This window comes from Rattus norvegicus, chromosome 8 (genome assembly GCF_036323735.1).
Source record: "Rattus norvegicus strain BN/NHsdMcwi chromosome 8, GRCr8, whole genome shotgun sequence".
Taxonomy (NCBI): domain Eukaryota; kingdom Metazoa; phylum Chordata; class Mammalia; order Rodentia; family Muridae; genus Rattus; species Rattus norvegicus.
Genome location: NC_086026.1, coordinates 72,471,361 through 72,492,876, shown reverse-complemented (window position 1 = coordinate 72,492,876; position 21,516 = coordinate 72,471,361). Strand labels below are relative to the sequence as shown.

Genomic DNA, 21,516 nt, shown 5'->3' with positions numbered 1-21,516 from the left:
AATATTCAATTCTCACCTTTTCCTCCAAACTCCCCCAAAGTAGAGAAGTGTATACAGGGTCCTGGGGTTGGCCAGAAGGAGAGCCTAGGATGATAGGGAGCCTCTGAGAGTTGGTGGATCCGACCTAGAAAGTTCCGTCGCGCAAAAAATAAAACAAACTACAAAACACAGAAACCCTCCTGGGCTCTGCATCACTTCGAAGTGGCTTGTTCCCCCCCAAAATGTTAATAACCAAACGATTGGTATGGATGTAATTATCAATAATTATACGAATTATTGCTGATTGCGGGGCTCGTAGCTACTTTAATTAGCTTACCAGATTCTAATTAAGTTAAATGAAACATTAATAGGGAAAATATGCTTTAAAAAACACCCAGGATTTTTAATGTCTATTTCTCGCCACAATGTTGCCACCTTGCGACGAACTTTAGGCATTACCGCGAGAGGCCCAGACACCTTCGCTCTAGCAGAGAAAGTAGGTTTGCGGAATTAAGGGGGACTGTGGGCACGGGATGTCTCAAAGGAGGTTTTCTCTGGGTGTTTGGTTTGGCAACTCTGTTTCCCTGCGTCCCCTACAAGACTCTGACTCTGGAATTCAGGTCTGAAGGTAGGGAGCTATGTAAGCATGCCCTTTCTGCCTCCCCACCGCTTTCTCCAGAGAAACTCCATCCCTTTTGAGAGCAGCATGGGACAGATTGCCGCTCTCCACCAGTGTGACAAACCCTTCTTGAGAGACTGAGTAGAGAGATATTTTATGCCCTTGAGACACTAGTAAATTGTTTCCCACTTCTGTCTCCTTTGCCTAAGGGTTCCTCAGCTCCCTGGCACAGCTAACTTCTGCGTTCTCAGGGCTCTAGGTTCCTGAGCCTAGAGGGGCACGCACTTTCTTGTTGTCTTTGGCTGTATGAGTCGTCTTCCCATGGGACTGCAAGTACCTCCACAACTAAAGTCACACCTTATTTTCCCTCCAAATGATACACAGTGCCCACGTGGAACATTCACGTGAAAGGATAGTTCATTTAGGTGCTGGAAATGTCTGAGGAAAGGAATCCCCAGGTGCTTCAGGACAACAGCCACTGAGATGCAATTACGCTCATTTACATAAGGTTAATTAAGCTCGAGCTTGCTGCTCCCAAGAAGATCCTTCAACAGAATTAGTGTTAGGGTAGGGTGTCAAGTAACTTATTATCAACTTAGGAAAGAAAAACCTTCCTCCTGTCCCAACTGTGTCTTAAAGACACTCCCTCACATTTTGCAAGTCCATGGTTACCTATGTATCCACACATTCCTAGCTACCCTGCCAAACAGTCAAACAGTACAACCTTAATCCTTTGCAGATATGCAACTCCCGCCTAGAATCCAGATCCCCAGTAGAAGCGAACTGCGCTTCTTGACCCCTCCATGCTTCTGGTCATTCCAAACAGCCTCTCCTGCTCCTCCCCACCCAGAGGCCACAGTGGTGTGCTAGGAGCACGAACTCTGTAATCCCATGTTCTCTGCCTCTCCTTGTGTGGTAGGAGACCCATCGTGTTTCTGCTTATAACATGATTTCGTGGATAACGTGGCTAAGTTAGTGCAGGTAAAACCTGGAGGACAGTCTGGGTGAATAAGAGCTAGCATCTCTCTCTCTCTCTTTCTCTCTCTCTCTCTCTCTCTCTCTCTCTCTCTCTCTCTCTCGCTCTCTCTCTCTCTCGTGTGTGTGTGTGTGTGTGTGTGTGTGTGTGTGAGAGAGAGAGAGAGAGAGAGAGAGAGAGGGAAGGAGGGAGAGAGAGAGAGAGAGAGAGAGAGAGAGAGAGAGAGAGAGAGAGAGAGAGATAAGAGCTAGTACTTTTGCCTGTGGTAGAAAAGGACACAAACCCTGCCGGGCATTTTCCAGTCTGGGCCTCCTCTACGACCCCGGAAAGGAGACAAAGCAGTGCTCTCACTAGCCCGGCCTTCTGAACTTTCGGAAGACACTTGAAAGCAGTCATAAAAACCCAGGTTGGAAAGGTGTCATAAAGTGCCAACGTTGGTTGGCTACAGGTGGCCAATGGGGCAAGAAATTGGCCCAAGTTTTTTAAGCAAGTTAGACCAGAGCCAGAAAAGACAGCCAGGGCTTTAGATTCCTACACACACACACAGACCCCCCACACACACCCCAATCCCCTAAGGATTGTATACCCCAACAGGGTGCCAGGTCATGTCCTTAAGAATGAGGAGTTTCCTGCAATCCGTTGAGTTCCTATACCACTCCATTCCAAAATCAGTGATCCTGCCAGTCCTTACTGCAGGAGGAGGAAGCGCCATGCTACTATCCGTAGTGACTTTGATTGGCAGCACTCTAGGAGATAATTTAAAACTGTTGACCCAAATGGGGCATCTGATTTCAACAGAATTGTTGATATTGTCCTACACCAGTCTGTGCAGAGGAGGACTGAGAGCCGAGGTTCAAGGAGTCCCACAGATCTTGCTTGGCCACTGTGATTAGAAAAGGGTCATGTCACCTGCATAGACTAAAACAGAAATACGTACGGAGTGGTACGCGGCTCTACAGCCAGCGGCGGCATGTGGAGTCCACACAGTCCGTCGGGGTCTGATTATAGGTGTCACTGGGGCGAGCTCAGGGGCCGCCCGCGTCCCAGGGGCTGAGCCCACGCGCGGGCTCAGGAACCAGGGAAGCACACACTCCATTTTTCTTTGAGGAAGAAATTGGAATGTCAGAAAGCATTGAGTAAATCAGCACAGGACATTTGAACTTGAGGAGGGCGGTCCTTTCTTCTTTGTCTTGATAGTTAGGATCGATGCACTATTTCATTACTAGTAATTTGGCAATCGAATAATGTGCCATCAGGAAATTCTGCTTCCACAGTCAGTGTCTCTTCAAAGGTATCAGACCGAGTTTCAAAGGCCTGCTAGTCTCGCCCAGGTGACTCTACGTCATTGCGATTTGGGACCCGAAGTGAACAGCTTTGGCGAAACCGTTCCTTAGGGCTAAGGTGAAGAAATAGGTTATTGAGGAGGAGAGAGATGAGTCAGGTGTGGTAGCGCACGCCTGTCATTCCAGCAATGGGGAGGTGGAGGCAGGACGATCTTAAGTTTGAGGTTATCCTAGACGGCATAGCATATTCGAGGTCCGGGTGGAATCTGTGAGACCTATCTCAAAAAAATAAAATAAGTCACAAACTGCAATTGAAGCCCGTGAATAAAGCTCATTGCAAAGCGATGGGTCGGCCTACGTCACACTTCACATTCCCTCCTTGAGTACTATGGTTCGACTGAGTCAAGCAAAAGGTAAAGTGTGGACAGCGTTGGGGCTGTCCTGGACTTCATGAATGTTTTTTTAAGTAGGAAAAATATGGAACGCTTCACGAATTTGCGTGTCATCCTTGCGCAGGGGCCATGCTAATCTTCTCTGTATCGTTCCAATTTTAGTATATGTGCTGCCGAAGCGAGCACGAACTAGCGGTCTTCTCAGGAAGTATATAAGGACAAAACTTTACAAACCTTTTAGCTTGTGGTGAGTATTTTCTGCGTTGCTTTCAAATTCTATGAACTAGTACCTTCTGGGTTTTGTGTTATATGCTCGAAATTTTTCATTTAGACTCGGAGGAAATTCCGTTCTATTTGAAATTTCTTTTCTACATTGTATATGCAAATGAAGGGACGATGGGAAATAGGCCTGTTCCAGACTGAGCTGTGCGCAGCCCCGAAGTCACAGTCCGCCACGTGATACGTGCTGTGCTCGCGCCCGGCCGTGCCGGGATCGCGCCCAGCCCCGCGGGGCGCTGGTGTAGCCTAGGAACTTGTCGCCCAGGGTCCCGCAAAGGTTGCGAGCCGCTCGTCTAGCCGGCCCAGTTTCTGAGACTCTCCACCCACGACGGGGCCGCCACAGTGGCCTGCTCTGGTAGATGAGGTGTGGGGGTCCGTCTTGGCCTCAGTTTCCCCCGACTTGTTGGAAACAGCGCCCTACCGTTGCAAGCGGTGGTTGTTGGGGAAAGGCCACTCTGCTCCTGCGTTTACTAAGGACCAGGCACTTTAAAGGGTATGGTTCCTAGGAAACTAAGGCTCTGGCAGGTTCAACCAAGTGGGCCTCCGCGCCGTGAAAGAAAGTGAGATTTGAGTGCAAACCTGGTTCAGAGGCCGGTCTTTCTCCTGCACAGTAGGACTCTGAAGAGCAAGCAGCCTTCCTCACCTTTGAGGGTTAGACTTTACCCCCAAACTCGGACTACTTTTCCTCCTGTCCTTCTTTGCTCTGACAAACCCAGAGCGCCAACGTGCGCGCGCGCGCACACACACACACACACACACACACACACACACACACACACACACACACACGGCGAAGAGACTTTGCAGGAGCGACCTTTGAACAGTGACTTGATGCACAGGCAGCCCTGAGAGGACAGGGACAGAGACTCCCAGGCAAAAGCCACTCACGTCAGTTCCAGTCACTAGAATCGTACCACAAGGGAGGCCACGAGCGAGGCACGGGGTGCCTGTGCGCAGTGCTCGGCTTGCACCGGGTTAGACCGCAGGACCGGTGCACAGCCTAGGCAGAGAAGCGCCAGGCCTGGCTTCAGGAGCTGAGCCCCCACCCCCACCCCCTCCTACCTGTTTTCAATAAAATGGAAATCAGGTGCAAGCTGCCCAGCTTCTCACGTGACCTCTCTAAATACGCAGTAAGCAACTGCAAAACTCAGAATGCTAATAATGGCCTTTATTGAGTGAAAAGAGCTAATTTGGGCAATGATGTTTCCCTCGGATTTACAAAAGGGAATTGCAAATAACCAAACGCTAATAGCATTGATGGGAGATGATGCTAAACTTCAATCAGCATCCACGTTTGTTTTTCACGGATTTAGAAGAGCCTTTTCGACACAGTGGCTGCTCACACGTGTCACAGTGACAGGTACAGCCGGTGGCTTCATAACCGCCTTATTGTGCAAGACGGCAGGAGTCAGACCTGGTTCTTGTTCACTGTTCCTGACTATTTGAAGCCGAAGGTGGTCCGTTTGGTTCTGTTGTTCTTTTTTTTTTTTTTTTTTTTTTTTTTTCTTGTCCCGAAGTTGTGAAGCAGAAGAATCAGGGTTCTTTCTGGCTCTGGTCCTGTTTTAGCTTGTAAGAAGCAGCCCGCAGAAGACAGTTAACTGCTAACATCTTGTTCAGCCTTGATGTGCTGCGGTTTCGTACCCTAAAGGTTTTCCTGAGAGAATATAATTAGCAAGATGTAAAAATTCCAAGGTGGCTCAGTGACTAATCAGGCAATGTCTGATGACCTGAGTTTGATCCCTGGGACCCACATGATGGAGAAAGAGAGCTGACTGGCTCTCAAGTTGTCCTCTGACCTCCATACACGTGTGCTACGGCACACACCCAGCCACACACATACGCAAAATGAAAAATAAAATAAAATAAAATTTTGAATACTAATATTATTTTTGTATTCTGTTTACAAAGGTAGAAACATGCTGGGCGTCCCTGAGGTGTACCTGCTGCAAAAGGATCTGTAGAAGCTATCATAGACCTAGTTTCAGGCTTGCTGAGGACCACGCTTCCCTCAGCACCCTACAGTGGGGTCTGCCTAGAACAGAGGTGGGGCCAAGTGAAAGGTAATTAGGTCACAGGGCACCAACCCTGAAGATTTATTTATCTATTCCTTTTATTTATATGAGTACATTGTAGCTTCTTCAGACACACCAGAAGAGGGCATCGGATCTCATTACAGATGATCATGAGCCACCATGGGGTTACTGGGAATTGAACTCAGGACCTCTGGAAGAGCAGTCAGTGCTCTTAACCACTGAGCCATATCGCCAGCACTCGACCATGTGGTTTTTTGTTCCACATAGGGAGGGCCTGCGAAAAAATGCCAAATGCAGTCCTCTGTGTAGTGATGTAACCAGATACCCACAGCAAAGACCAAGCAGACGGGGCTACCCAGTCACAGACTTTAGCCCTCCAAAATTGTAACCTGTACGAACCTTTTCTTTTCTGTACAGATTCCCGACTTTGGGTGTTTTGTGATAGCATCAGATAGCAGACTAAGATAATGGGTTATTGGAGGAGATAGAACAGATAGGGTATGAGGTTGGAGGAGACAATGATAGAACCCCTTAAGGTGAGAGAGAACCAAGTGGATCATGACTTCACAGAAAGTCTCAATCCCCCAGGACTTAGGCCATAAAGCAGAAGCGTGGGTGCTATTGAGGGCTGGCTTTGACTAGTCATCTTGGAGCTACAGTGGCAACAAGCGCTCCTATAACCTTTGGAGTCATTTGCTTCTCTCCACAATGCAGACCTGAGGTGACCTGAATGTGGATAGTCTTCCCTGAGTGTTTTGGGCTATAGAACCTCAGGAGACTATCTTGGTCCTGTTAAGAGTGGAACTTTCTGCCACCTGAGTTAGAGAGTGCAGACCAGGTTTAATGAAGATGATGATGAGGATGACGACGATGACGACGATGTATTTTGACACAGGGTCTTTGTTCTGAAACTCATTCTGTAGACCAAACTGGCCTCCAACTCACCGAAATCCTCCTACTTCTGCTTCCTGAGGGCTGGAATTAAAGTCAAGTATCACCAAATCTAGCATTCTTATTAAACTTTGATTATTTAGTGTGTAGATCCTCAGTTCCACAAGACCCTGTCTCAAAAGTCAGGAAGAAGTGGTATGATGGGGAACTGTTGAGATTTCCCAGCAGGAATGTGCTTGCCACCCGAGACTGAAAGCCCAGGTTTGGACCCTGGAAATCACATGGTGGTGGCACTGACCCACAAAATTGTCCTCTGATCTCCACCTGTGTGTCATGGCACATGTACAAGCCTCCATGAAATATTCACAATAATAATCAATGTTTAAAAAAGAAAAGAAAAAAGAGGAGGAAGAATCTGAATCTAAGGGCGGATCTGCTAGGAGGAGGAGCCTGAATCTAGGGGCGGGTCCGCTAGGAGGAGGAACCTGAATCTAGGGGCCGGTCCGCTAGGAGGAGGAGCCTGAATCTAGGAGCCGGTCTGCTAGCCTCTGTCTACCGGAGTCAGCAATCTGTGTGGTTTTGCAGAGGAAACACCGGGTGCTCCTCCAAACCTTGGCACCCTGGCCTTTGACATCACTCACCTACGAGGCCATGCTTACAGCGGCTGTGGTACACCGGCGAAAGCTGCAGCATATGAGTGCCAGCAGCCCCTTCTGCTGACTCTGGCTCACCCGGAAGCAAGCCATTTCCACTTTTCCAGGTGCCGAGCTGCTGCTGACTTCTCTTCTAGGATGAAGACGTATTTCCTGCCCTTGCTGTCCAAGTCTGGGGACGTGGGGAATAGATGAGTAAGGGCACTGGGAACTCCAGAGACGTCTGGACCCTCTCCCAGGGAACAGTAGTAGCTGCCACTCCCCATACCTGGTGACTGAGGCACTTGCCCCCATCAGGAAAGACTCAAAAAACCAGAAAATGAGAGTACCAAGATGAACCATCACACTGTGTTAATATTTTCACACCACTTAACTCTCATTAAAATGTACTTTGCTGAATTTAATATGTGATTTCAAATGACACAACATATTAAGTGCTTAATATACTAGAAATTATGAAACTATTATAGTCGATGCCATATGAAATAATTAGAGTGAATTAAACTTTAGCAGCCGAGTGAAGGAGAAGCTTCAACTTACGATGTCTGCAAGTCACTTAAGCCGACGCCGTAGCCCCCAAATAAATGTCCAGAAATTAGGCTCTTTAAATAAAAACTGAACTCCATGTGTACTTACACCACAAGGTCTTCTGGGCTTTGGTGACAACATGGAACATGGCTGCATTGGGCAGGAGGTGACAGGTCCTGGGATCCCCTCCTGAGAAGAACTACGGGCTTTACCTGACTTTGTGCCAGCGGCATAACTTAAGTGGCAAAAGATGTCAAGATGAAGAGGTTGTCTTTATGTCGGACCAGTATACTGCTGAGCTAAAAATAGAAACAAGCCTTCTCAACTGGCAGAGCCGCACTCTGTGCCGGCTGCAACTGATCACTTAGCCTTACAGCACATCTGTACTGTAAGCCGCCATTTTCTGCTGAAGAAGCTCGCTCTGATGAGAATCATCAAGGTCTTTGATCAGATCCACTGTTGGCCCACATCTCCTTCATCATGCTTGTAAACCCTTCAGACTTCTCATTGTGTGTGAGCACCAGTGTATGAATACATGTGAGTGTGTGTTGTGCATATATGTGTGGAGGAAGAAGGATGCCCTCTGTTGCTCTCCAATTCATTTTTTAAAAGATTTTATTCATGTGTGTAAATGTGTGTCTGCGTGGGTGTGTGCAGGTGTTCGGAAGCAAGCAGAGGGCCTTGGATCTCCTGGAGTGGAATTATTGCGAGTTGCCCAACTCGGGGCACTGGGAACGGAACACTGGTCCTCTGGAAGAGTAGCATTTGCTCCTAACTGCTGAGCCATCCCTCCACTTTATTCATTTAAGGCAGAGTCTCTCAGTGAACTGATTTGGCAAGATGGGCTGCCCAGCAAACCCCAGGCATCCTCCTGTTTGCATCTGCTCCACACCGGGATGACAGGCGCACTGTGACTTGCCTCAGCCTTTACATGGACGCTGGAGTTCAAACAGCCCTCTACCCACTGAGCCGCCTCCCAGCCTTGAGCATCCCTGACTTTTTATTCTCCTCCTCCTGCTCCTCCTGCTCCTGCTCCTTCTGTTCCTCCTCCTCCTGCTCCTCCTCCTCCTGCTCCTCCTGCTCCTGCTCCTCCTGCTCCTCCTGCTCCTCCTGCTCCTCCTGCTCCTCTTCTTTCTCCTCCTCCTTCTGTTCCTCCTCCTCCTCCTTCTGTTCCTCCTCCTCCTCCTTCTGTTCCTCCTCCTCCTTCTGTTCCTCCTCCTCCTTCTGTTCCTCCTCCTCCTTCTGCTCCTCCTGATCCTCTTCTTTCTCCTCCTCCTGCTCCTCCTGCTCCTCCTGATCCCCCTCCTCCTCCTGTCCCTCCTCCTCCTCTTCCTGATCCTCTTCTTTCTCCTCCTCCTGCCCCTCCTTCTGTTTTTGTTTTTTTATTTTTGAGACAGGGTCTCTCTGCGTATCCCTGGCTGTCCTGGAACTCTATGTAGACCAACTAACTGGCTTAGAGCTCACAGAGGTCCCTCTGCCACCGCCTCCTGAGTACTGGGATTAAAAGCCTTCACTACCTGCCATCCCCAGCTTATTTATGTATTTTAAAGAAATTGTTTTTAGAACTGTATGTATGTGATCATGTCTTTGTGTGAGTATGCACATGCAGAGGCATCATCAAATCTCCCCGGAGCTGGAGTTACAGGCAGCGGTGAGCTGTCTGCTGTCTATGCGGTAACTCAGGCCCTCTGCCAGAGCAGAAAGTGCTCCTAATACTCAGCCTCTCCAGCCCCCACTTTTATTTTGTAACACAGGGTCTCTCACTGAACCGGAAGCCCATTCATTAGTTCCGCTGGCTGGCTAGCTAATGAGCTTCACCTGTCACCACCTAGTTCCACCCTGCGTCAGGGTTATAAGTGTAAACCTTCACTTCCAGCTTTTTATTTGGAGATCCAAACTCAGGCCCTCATTCTCTCATGACAGTAGCTTTATTGACCGAGTCACACCCCCAGTTCCATGTACTCTTATTCATGTGTGAGTCTATTCTCTCATTCTTTTTTTCTGGAGCTGGGAACCGAACCCAGGGCCTTGCGCTTGCTAGGCAAGCGCTCTACCACTGAGCTAAATCCCCAACCCCTATTCTCTCATTCTTGTTTGAACCGTTTGTCATCGTGTGTCACAGTCTGATCTATTGAACAGGAGAATACAAATATATAAATGTAATAGGGTTAGAACTCTGTTCCACATACATGGAGAAAAGACTGAAAAAAGACATAAAAGTGTGCTTTGGTACTTTTCTTTATTGTATTTCTACCAAATTAAAACACTATGGGATGGGTGTACATGTACCCAGAGGCTCAGGACTGTCTTACGATGTAAAGTGCATCCAACTTAAAACGTCCTGATAGTCAGGGATGGAGAGATGGCTCAGCAGTTAAGAGTGCTTCTTGCTTTTGCAGAGGACTTCATGGTTGTTCACGGTTGTCCAAACCTGCAGTTCCAAGGGATGCAATACTGTCTTCCTTCTGGCCTCCAAGGACATTGCATGCATGTGGTTCAAATACACACATGCAAGAAAACATACATACGAAATAATTAAAATTGATCAACCTCAACCTTTAAAAGTTCAAACCTGGGGCTGAGGGGACAGGGCAGTGAATAAGTTCTTACCACACAGCCTTGACAACCTGAATTTGTTTCCTGGCAACCCAGTGGCAGAATAAGAAGAGATTTTGCCCTCAAAACAAGGTGGAAAGTAAAAACCAGGTCCTGCAGGCATATGTATGTGAGTACATACACACGCGTGCGCACGCGCGCACACACACACACACACACACACACACGAATAAACAATCTTTTAAAAGTCTCTTAGAAAGTTCAAAACAAGCTACATACTTCCAATGTACAATGGTGCAGAGTGGGCATTCTTCTTTCTAAAGGGAAGAATCGCAGTGTTCATGGTTGGGACCAGAGCAAGACCAAAATTCAGCTGAGGGACACCAAATCCTGCAGCAACTTGTTAGCCTCAGACTTGGAAAGAGAGCTGCCACAGGCTTTGTCTCACAGACAGAATCTAGAGTTTTGAAAGTGAACATATCTGGCACAGAAGCAGAAAGAGGACTTACTGGGGGTGGGAAGCAGCATGAGTTGTTGGGAGGCAGGAAAGTTTAACTATGGGGTGAATATTAGCAAAGCAAGTGACAGACAGGCCTGGAAGTGTCATAATGAACCCCGATGTTTTATATGACTGGGAAAGTCAATGTTAAAGTCAAGCCTGGACAAGGGGCTCCGCTGGCCAGCGTCAGTGCAGTGGGGTGGGGCAGGACAAGGCCTCCTTGGACCGTCTAGACCTTCCTCCTTAGCTATCACCTCATGCAGCTGAAGCTAGCAGTGTGAGCAGGCAGAAATGCCCGGGGCGGTGGGGGGGGGAGCGGCGGGTTGCTGTTGCTAGTCTGGCTCCCTAGATTTAGCCTCTTCATCCACCATGATGGGGCTCCTACTGACACACTTTTAAAAAAGGTTAAATATTTGTTTGTTTGTTTTTGTTTTTCTCAGTGGAGCCCTGGCTGTCCTGGAACTCACTCTGTAGATCAGGCTGGCCTTGAACTCAGAGATCTGCCTGCCTCTGGGAATAAAGGTGCACACCACTACTGCCTGGTTTCTTTTCAATTTTTAATTATGGGGTATGCATGTGTAAGTGAGCTGCCCTGGGAGGCCAGAAAAGAGCATTAGACCCCCTGAAACTGAAGTTACAGGCAGTTGTGGACTGCGCTTTGTGGATGCTGAGAACAGCACTCAGGTCTTCTGCAAAAGTAGCTTGTTCTCTTAACCACTAAGCCATCTGTCCAAACTACCCCCACCCCCATTTATATTTTTTGATACAGTTTCATGTGTCCTAGGCTGGCCTCGACCTCACTGTGTAATTGAAGATGCCTGATCCCCCTTCTTCTGTCTCTGAGTCCAGGAGTGCAGCACCACTGGGGGTTTTATGCATTGCTGGAGATCAAACACAGGGCCTGGATAACCAACGGAACTACACCCCCAAAATCCCTTCTGGGATTTTGATAGGCAACAGGTCTACTTGGAGTCCCTCTGAGGAGATCATGAAAGGTCAGCTCTCCTCACTGGCAGGATGATGGGCCAGAAGTTGGATACAGCAGGGTAGGCTGTGCTTGAAAACACATCAGTTAAGAGGGCCTTCAGAGGCCCAGGGGAAAGCTGTGGAACCAGTCAAAGGGGCTGTGCCGTAACCAGTGGAGTTGTGGGAAATAGTAGGGAAGATTATTAAAGATGTAACAGCTGGATGACTGGGGGAGGGCATCCGGGAGGACGTCCCTCTTTGAACAATCCCCCCACCTCCAGCAATCCAGCTATGCATGATTGCATAGCTCTACGCAACCTCATGCAACCCCAGCCTAGACTCAGCATGTCAGTCTGGAATCTCCCTCATGCCTAACAATAGGGCCCAGCATCCCTTTCTTCTCTTCCTTTAACGTTTTTTAAAAAGTAGGTAGCGGGGTGTGTGTGTGTGTGTGTGTGTGTGTGTGTGTGTGTGCGCGCGCACTAAGTACTCTTAACCCCTAAACCATCTCCACAGCTCCTCTTCCTTCCTCTCACAAAGGACAATATCGCTTTGCTGTTTACAGTGCTGGCAAAGGCAGCCCGAGCAGACAACACTCTCACTGCTAAATTTGGGTTCCGGGAGAAAGCTAAGGAACCGGCCACATTGATGTGCATGTTCCGCGAAAAGGCCATCATCTCCACACTTCCTTCCTTCCTGCTTCTATGGTGCTCTGGTGACTCTCTTTACCGGCCTAACTAACACTCCCGCCCTCCTCCCTTTTGTTTTAGACATTACTCATTAACAACTGTTCTCCTTATTGCAATAGCCTGAGTCAAATCTTAAGCCTCGGATGCTTACTCTTCATAGTTTCTAGAGGTCCTTGTAAATGTCAGTTGAATGAGGAATTTGCCTGGAGTCCCAGGTTCCAGTCCTGGCTCATTTGTGTCTGGCTTCCCCTTCTAGCAAGTTCCAGTTCTGGTCTGAGGGGAGGTGGCGCCCAGCGAACAGCTGTACCTTTCCCATGCTGCCACCAGAGGGCGACGGCTCCGCGCAGGAGGCCCCTCGCTGTTCCCGCAGGCATTGGCCGCCTACAAGCGAGCTCGCCCTGGGTGCGACGCCCTAGAGGCGCCTCCTGCAGCTCTGCACGCTGCCAGCCGGGCTCTCCAGAGGCCCTTAAGTGGGTGGGAACAGCCTTCCAAGGCCAACCTCCTGCTTCTGCGGCTAGCACTGGTCGGTGACATCTCCCCTTCTCTGGCCTCTCTTATCTAGGTGGAACAGACTTCGAAGGGTCCCGATTCAGCGGGAAATGGGGATGGGGAGTGGAGGTACCCAGGAACTTCGGAACTACTAGCAGTCGTACAAATGGACCAGCCGGCCTAAAGATGGGGACCAGGGAACATGAAGGAAAAATGTTAACCTTTGACGGCCTGAACCGTGGGTCAGAACTGAAACGGGGGTTTTCGCATCCCAACTCCCAGCTGTTGGGCTGGAACGGTCTGGATCAGAAATGGTTTCCTACTAGGGAGTGGGGAGAACAACAAAAACAAAAACAAAACAAAACAGACAGCCACTGCAAGAAAAGCCCCACACCGAATGTACTCTCTTAAAGGACTCCGGCTGGGGAGCTCATTGACTTGGTCCTGAGGAGGGTGGCATTTGCTTGAAAGTGCCTCTGTCCCCAGACACATTTGGAAACGTTAAGCAGAGAGCTCGACTTCAGAGTCAGCTCTGGCAATTGGATTAACCTTGCGGGGAAAGGCTTCATTTTCTGTGTGTGGTTCAAATTCTTCAGCATTAACATCTGTAATACCAGAAAGCAACCATTCACTTCAGCTGGCAAAAACGATACCAAAAAACAAAAACAAAAACAAAAACAAACAAAAACAAAAAACAAAAAAACCCCCGCAAAATAACAAAACAGGAAAGGAAGGGCAAAAATCTAAAAACAACACTAACAAAAAACAGTAACTTAAAGCCAACCAGCAAAGCTAAGCACGGTGGCACATGTCTATAATCCCAACTCTGGAGGCAGAGGCCTGGGGATCTCTGAGTTTGAGGCCAGCCAGGGGTACACAGAGAAACAACAAACAAACAAAAAGACACAAAACTATCAAAAATCTCCCCAAACCCAAATGAGACCAAAAAAATCACCTCCTTCAAGAATTAGGAACCAAGACAGGGAGAGGTGGCTCTGTAGCTAAGAGCACTGGCTGCTCTTGCAGAGGACCTACGCTGGATTCCCAGCATCCACGGAGCAATTCACAACTTCAGCTCCAGGGGTTCCTACGTCCTCTTCTGCTTCTGGCCTCACCAAGCAACTGCATGCTCGTCATTCAAGGGCAAAACACTCATCCACACACATTTTAAAAAAATGTTTTAATGCTTTTAAGGAATGGGAAGCTGGGCAGTGGTGGCACACTCCTTTAATTCCAGCTCTTGGGAGGCAGAGGCAGGTGGATTTCTGTGAGTTTGGAGTTTGAAGCCAGCCTGTTCTACAGAGTGAGTTCCAGGACAGCCAAGAGTACACAGAGAAGTCCTGCCTCAAACTCCCCCACCACCCAAAAAAGAAGAAGAAAAGAAAAAAGAAAGGCAGAATGGGAGACTGCACAAGAGGATAAAGAAAATGTTCCCACATGCCTCGCACCACAGACATTGGCGCTGTTTTTTCTCTAAAAAATGAGGATAACGGTGTGAACAGTATGGGAATGTCCTGAGGACTCAGGGAACGTAAGTAACATTCCACAAGTGTTAGCTAATTTTATATGGAAAGAAACCAGCCCCAAACTGTACGGATCCGCCACTTATGCAACTTTCCAGTCAATTGTTCTTCCAAAATGATAGTTTTACTGATTGCACGGTATTTCATCCCATTTTAGTACAATTTATTTAAGTTAGCCCCTGCTGTGGAGCCTTTAAATTGTTTCCAGTTTTTGCTGTTAAAATAACAGCAAGATTAACATCTTTAAACATCTACCCTTGTCAGCATTTCTGATTATTTCCTTAGGCAGATATTTTAGAGGTAGGATTACTAGGACAAAGGGCACAAATATTTTTCAGGCTTTTGAGTCAGGTTACAGAATTGCTTCCCAGAGAGATCCTGCCAATTCCCCCTCCCACCTGCAGTGTGAGAGAGTGCCCGCCTCACAGCACACAAAGGAGGAATCTTTGGGGGAGGGGTGGGATCTGAGGATGCTGCCTACTCTTCCGATAGTGTGCAGTTTTGGAGAGAGGGGGCCTGTGGGAAGAATAAAGGAGACTGTAAGGACTTATGGAGTGTGATGAGGTTCTTGTTTGTTTTGGTAGCCTAAAAAATATTATTTATGTATCTGTGTGTGCGCCTGCGTGAGTTTCTGTGCACGACCTGCTTGTAGGAGCTGTGCAGGCCAGGAGAGGGTGTCTGATCCTTCGGAACTGGAGTTACAGGCAATCGTTAGACATCTTGTGGGTGCTGGGCCCTGAACTTAGGTCCTCAGCAGGATCGATACATGTTCATAACCAGAAAGACATCTCTCCTGCCCCAAGGTACAAGAAGGAACTTTCCTTCCCTGTCTCTGTGCGTGCATTGTGTGCGTGCACGTGCATTGTGTGTGTGTCATCTGTCACTGCTTTTGAGACGGTGTCTCACTATGCTACTCCGGCTGGCCTGGAAGCCACAGAGACCCACCTGCCTCCAGAGCGCTGGGATTAAATGACTGCACCTGGCAGGAGTGTGATGGTTTTAATTGTTGACACAAGCTAGAATCATAGGAGTCTCAGTGAGGGACTGTCTAGATCGGTTTGGCCTATGGGCATGTCTACAGAGTGGCGGTTCTCAACCTTGGGTGGCAACCCCTTGGCAAACCTCTACCGCCCAAAATATTTGCATTACAATTTATTACAGTAGCAAAATTACGCTTGTGAAGTATCAATAAAAATAATTTTATGTTTGGGGGGCTCACCACACCATGAAGAACTGTATTGAGGGATCACAGCATGAGGAAGGTTGAGAACCATTGCTGTAGGCTTTGAGTTGGACTGCCTTTCACGAATGGAAAGATCCAGCCTGTGAGTGGGAGCCAGGATCCGCCATTTTGGGTTCTGGGATGCTAGGAATAGAGGAAGCTAGCAGCCGCCTTCAGTAAGCACCTCCATTGTGATTCCTCTCTAGTGAGGATGTGAATGGAAGCTCTGTGGTCCCACATCACCTCCCCTGGGGCTGCACCCTGGGTTTTCGAACTGAAAGAAGCCCATTCCCTCCGAGCTGCTTTTTTTCAGGGTATTTGTCACAACCACGGAACTGAACTAGACACCAGTTTGCTTTGGGCTTAAGGAGGAGAGCATGTATTCCCAGGCTGCTGGAAAGAGGTGTGCGTAGGCTTTAGTCAGGGCAGGTTAGCAGGTGGTACTCAAGAGGCCGGTCCCTCTGTTTAGAGGTAGAAGATGAGGCAAGAGCTTGAGAGGCCAAGGAGCAAGCCTTTTACCTGATAATAGAAGAGACCACAGTCCATTGAAGCCGATGACCTTCAGACTTGGAGTTAGCATTCTGTGAGGTGAAAGACAGGCTTTCTCTTCAGTAAGCAAACACCTAAGGCATACGAACATCGGCCAACTCTTGCAAAACATGTGGTAAGCAGTCAGAAATACTGGGGGTGGGACAGTTTGTTGTAGAAGGCTGTGTACTTCTGCAGATGAACCACACTTGCAGGAGACCAGCGCTTATAGAAGTTGTTCTGGAAGGTTACTCCAGCCAATACATCTCTTTCGGAAATCATTCATGCCAGGCAATGCTTGAAGGGAAGGCATTTGCTCACTCTGAAAAAAGAGCAAAACTCTAAATAAGGAATCAGATGTGGTTTTAAAAACACACACACCCGTCACTCAGATTTATCCCAGGAACTCCATACGGCCTCCATGTCAGAAGGTCATGTGATTACCTCAAATGACAGGAACCAGCAGCTGATAAAGTTCACCTCCTGTTTATGATTTAAAAGCACCTTGGAGAGGTGTGCTGACTCAAAGGTCACAGAGCAAAACCTTGAGGCAAATGTGATACAAAACACAGAAAATGTAGATTGTCCCTAGGCCTTAGAACAAAGTGAGGAGTCCAGCTCCTGTACCAGCTGATAGAGCGTAATGGACGCTTTAGACTAAGCCGTGAGGAGAAAAGAGACCGATGAGCTACAGGAGGAGGAATAGATTATCGTGACAGGAAGGAAACTTTTAAAAAGACTTATGTATATGAATATTTGGCCTGAGTGTCCATCTCTACTCATGGTATGCCTGATAACAGAAGTCAGAAGAGGACATCAGATCTCCTAGAACGAGAGTTACAGACAGTTGTGAGCCACCCTGTGGGTGCTGAGAATTGAGTCCAGGTCTTCTGCAAGGGACCCAGTACTCTTAACTGCTGAATCGCCTGTCCGGCCCGGAAAACTTCCTTTTTAAAGATTTATTTACTTATTTTATGTATATGAGCACATTGTCACTGTCTTCAAACACTACAGACGCTGCAGAAGAGGGCATTGAATCCCATTACAGATAGTTGAGTCACCAGGTGGTTGCTGGGAATTGAACTCGGACCTCTGGAAGAGCAGTCAGTGCTCTTAAACGCTGAGCCACCTTTTCAGCCAAAGGAAACAAACAAACAAGCAAACAAACAACAACAACATTGCATGCATGCACGAATCATGGCACATGTATGGAGGTCAGGGGACCACTTGTGGGAGAATAGACAATAGGAATTTCCAACACTGAAAAAGTAGTAAACAAATAACAGCAAAAATAAGTTCCCCAGGCCAGATTGAACAATAAACAGACTTGACTCCTTGAGAGCTCTGAGAGCCATGAATACTGGGACATGTATGGTGGCAATGGCGGGGGCGGGGGGAAGGAAAAGGGACAGGAACAAGGACAAGAGGCTATTTGAGGGGCTGCAAGAGGGCTCAGTGGGGAAAGGGCTGGCCACAAAGGCCTAATGACTGAGTCTGACATTCAGGGACCACGTAAAAGAATAAGGAAAAAAAAAAACTAACTCCTCTGGCTCCACACCTGTACCTCTGGCATGTGTGGGGCAAGCACACGCACGTGTATATACATGCCATACATGTACACACACACACACACACACACTAATAAAGAAATACATTTTTTAAAAAGATTTATTATGTATACAGCGTTCCACCTGCATGTACACATGCAGGCCAGAAGAGGGCACCAGATCTCATTATAGATGGCTGTGAGCCACCATGGGGTTGCTGGAAATTGAACTCAGGACCTCTGGAAGAGCAAACAGTGCTCTTAACCTTTGAGCCATCTCTCCAGCCCAAGAAATACATTTTTTTCTTTTCTTTTTTTCGGAGCTGGGGACCGAAACCAGGGCCTTGCACTTCCTAGGCAAGCGCTCTACCACTGAGCTAAATCCCCAACCCCGAAATACATTTTTAAACAAAAAGATTTGAAGAAATAGTTTGCCCTAAGTTAACATCAGACACCAAAATATAGGTCTAGGAAGCTCAAAACAAACAAACCAGTAAGGGACTGGGTGCGGTAGCTCACACCTTTACTTTCAGCACTTAGGAGGCAGAGGCAGGGGGATCTCTGTGAGTCCAGGCCTGGCTGGTCTACACAGTGAGTTCCAGGGCAGCCAGCGCTACATAAAAAGACCTTGTCTCAAAATGTAATGCAAACAGTAAGCGGGATGAAAATACCAAATAAATAAGGAAATTGGTGGCTCTCGACTTCCCTAATGCTGTGACCCTTCGATAGAGCTCGTGTTCTGGTGACCTCCCCAACCATAAAATTATTTCCATTGCTACTTCATAACTGTAATTTTAATACTGTTATGAATGGTAATGTAAACATCTGTGTTTTCCAATGGTCTTAGGCGACCTCTGTATAAGGGCCTTGATTGACACCCAAAGGGGTCTCCTCCCATAGGTTGAGAACTGCTGAAACAAGCAAACAGAATCAATCTATGCCCAGACATCTATAGTCAAACTCCAGAAAATCAGAGTAAGAAACGAGTTTGAGGGCTAATGGAATGGTCTGGATGGTAAGGACCTTTACAGCCTCAGGCATTCGGATGCTCGGTCCCCAGTGGGTGGTGATGTTTGGTGAGTCTCATGAGACGCAGCCTTGGAAGAGGTCAGTCATTGGGGGCATGCTGTGAGAGTCCCTACCACTCCTCCATTCATGCTCTGTACTTGTGCTTGCGGTTGTGATGTGTGCCCTCAGTCTCTGCTCTGGTCACCATGCCAGCTGCCCCCACTCCACCATCATGGATCCAACCTTCCGGGACCACAAGCCCAACTCAACTCTTCTTTCGGTTGCCTCGGCCATCTTATCACAGCGACAGAAACATAGCCAGACAGCTACAGTGGCACAGTAGCACAGATGCCTCACATGCATTAATCCCAGCACGACAAAAAGCAGGGAGGAGGAAAATGGAAGGAGGGAAGGAAAGAGGCAGAGAGGAAGGAGACCAAGAAAAAGGACACACTAGCTAGACATGACAGTCCACGGCCGTCAAAGGCAGGAGGATCATTAAATCAAGGCCAAGACTGGACTACACCGAAAGACCCAGAGTCAACACCCGAAGTAACAAAGAACAAAAGGAAAGTTATAGGAGATAATAATAAATGTGGCTAGCATTAATTCAACTATTCTAACAATGATGTGGAACACCAGCCAATCTAAATGAAAGTGAGACAAAGATAAGACCCAATTGTGTCATCTCTCTGACACTTTATTTGTTTTTTCTAACAGTTCTTATTTAGTTTTTATTCATAATCATAAACTTAACTCTGCAATCCAGCTAGACTTGGAGGGGACTGAGGAAAATATGGGACCCAAAGAACTTCAGTGAGAGCAGAGATTATAAGCATTTTGAGCAGCTGGGATGGGGCAGGGGCGCTCTCCTGAGCTGCAGAAGGAATGGTTTGGTGGGTAAGATGTCCGCAAGTCCAAAGCATTAGAGCTGTCCACAGTCAGAAATGGTTAACTTCTTGCTGGTCTTGTCATTCCTGGACCCCAAACACTTCACTGCTTCCCCAAAGCACATCCCTTCTCTCCCCTTCCCAGCGTCCACATGGTTGCTCTCCAGCCACTCAGTTTTGGCAGTGCAGATAAAAAACTGGGAACTGTTTGTGTTTGGTCCAGCATTTGCCAAGGACAAGATGCCAGGACCCGTTTGCTTCAGGATGAAGTTCTCACCCTCAAATGTCTCTTTGTAGATGGGACCTGCTGCCAGTGCCATCATGGTGTGTGACGTCACCACCCTGGCACACGAATCCTGGAATAATTCTGTGAAAGGAGGAGCCCTTATAGCCAAACCCTTTCTCTCCAGTGCTCAGAGCATGAGCGTTCTGCTGTCTTTGGAACTTTGTCTGCACACGGCTGGAAGGAGACCCTGTCCAAGTGTTCGCTGTAGGCAGAGATGTTGAAGTCTGTGGTGGAGTTGACCGTGGCTGCAGCAAGTGGGACAGCAGCGGCTGCAAAGCCAAGACTCACCCTAAGTGTGGACATAGAGAAACAGACTCCCTAACATCCATCACAAGAAAGTGGGACTTGGCTGTGCTAATGTCAGACAGAACAGGTTTCAGGACAAGAAAGGTTATCAAAAACACAAGGTGGTGATCAAAGAGTGAACTCTTCAGGGAGACACAAACATACTTAATGTGTGTGTCACAGAAATAGAGGGTCAAAATATAGGAGGCAAAAGCCGAAAGAGCCTCAAAGACAGGGAATGGCCGTCAGCTTCCTTCTATGGCACAGATCCAGCGGGGCTAGAGAGATGGCTCGGTGATTTAGAGCACAGACCTGATCCTGGACGCAGCACCTGCATAGCCATCTGTGACACCGGTTCCAGGAGATCTAACACGGTCATTTGGCCTCTGAAGGCACCAGACATGCAAACAAGTATGAAGGCAAAACACGAATACACAAGATTTTTCTTAATTTAAAACAAAACAAAACCCAACAGATCCCACAGCCAGCAAATCAGTAAGGACATAGCTGAACTCAACACCATCATCAATCAAGCAGACATCTGTAGACAGCTCTATCCAGCAACCATGTAATAGACATTTTGCTTAAGCAAAATGGACTGTTCACCCACATAGACCACAATCAGAGCTATAAAACACATCTAACGCATTTCAAAGCATTCAAATCAGAGTGCCTGCTTTCGGAACATGACGGAGTTCCACAGAAGGATAGCCAGGAAATTCACAGACACTTGAAGTTAAACAGCCGACTTCGAAATAAAGCCCGAATTAAAAGAAGAAATCTCAAGTGTAATTAGAAAATATTTGCAACTGAGTGAAAATAAAAACAAAACATGTGAAGATTTGTGAGCCGTCTCGGGAGCGGTGCTTAGAGGGAGATTTACAATGTCGAATGCAGGCATTTGGAAGAAGAAAGCTTAAACCAATAACTCAAGCTTTTCTCTTAGGAAGGGGGTTGGGGGACAGACTGGACTGGACAGACAGGGACAGATGAACTCATTGAGGTGGGGGTGGGGATGTGATCCACAGGGGAGGGGGCGGAGGAAACTAAATGCAAGCAAGATAAGGGAACCTGACGGAGGAGATGACTCACAGGTAAAGGTGCTCACCTTGCCTGATCTGAATTCAACCCCTAGGACCCATATAAGGTAGAAGAGAGCCAACTCCACCAAGCTGTACTCTGACCTCCACAGGTATTCTGTGGTGGTTTAAAGTCCCTCACCGGCTCAGCCATTTGAACACCTGGTCCCACATTGACGATGCTGTCTGGGCAGGATTAGGGGCTGCAGTCTTGCTGGGGAGGCTTAGGGAGTGCTGGGGGCAATGTGTCACTGCTGGCAAGATGTTCTCTGACCTTCACAATGTAAACTCGTGCACAACCACACACATCCTTCTTT

The 21,516-nt window shown here is 47.8% G+C and overlaps 1 non-coding gene and 1 pseudogene across 1 annotated transcript; both read right to left on the bottom strand.

Moving 5' to 3' along the window:
- Nucleotides 1-3,328: 3,328 nt before the first annotated feature.
- LOC120094551 (U6 spliceosomal RNA) lies at nucleotides 3,329-3,435 on the bottom strand. The gene has a single exon (XR_005488829.1). It is a non-coding gene; the product is annotated as a U6 spliceosomal RNA (small nuclear RNA).
- Nucleotides 3,436-18,269: 14,834 nt separating this feature from the next.
- On the bottom strand, nucleotides 18,270-21,261 carry Ppia-ps16 (peptidylprolyl isomerase A, pseudogene 16; annotated as a pseudogene).
- Between the last annotated feature and the right edge of the window lie 255 nt (nucleotides 21,262-21,516).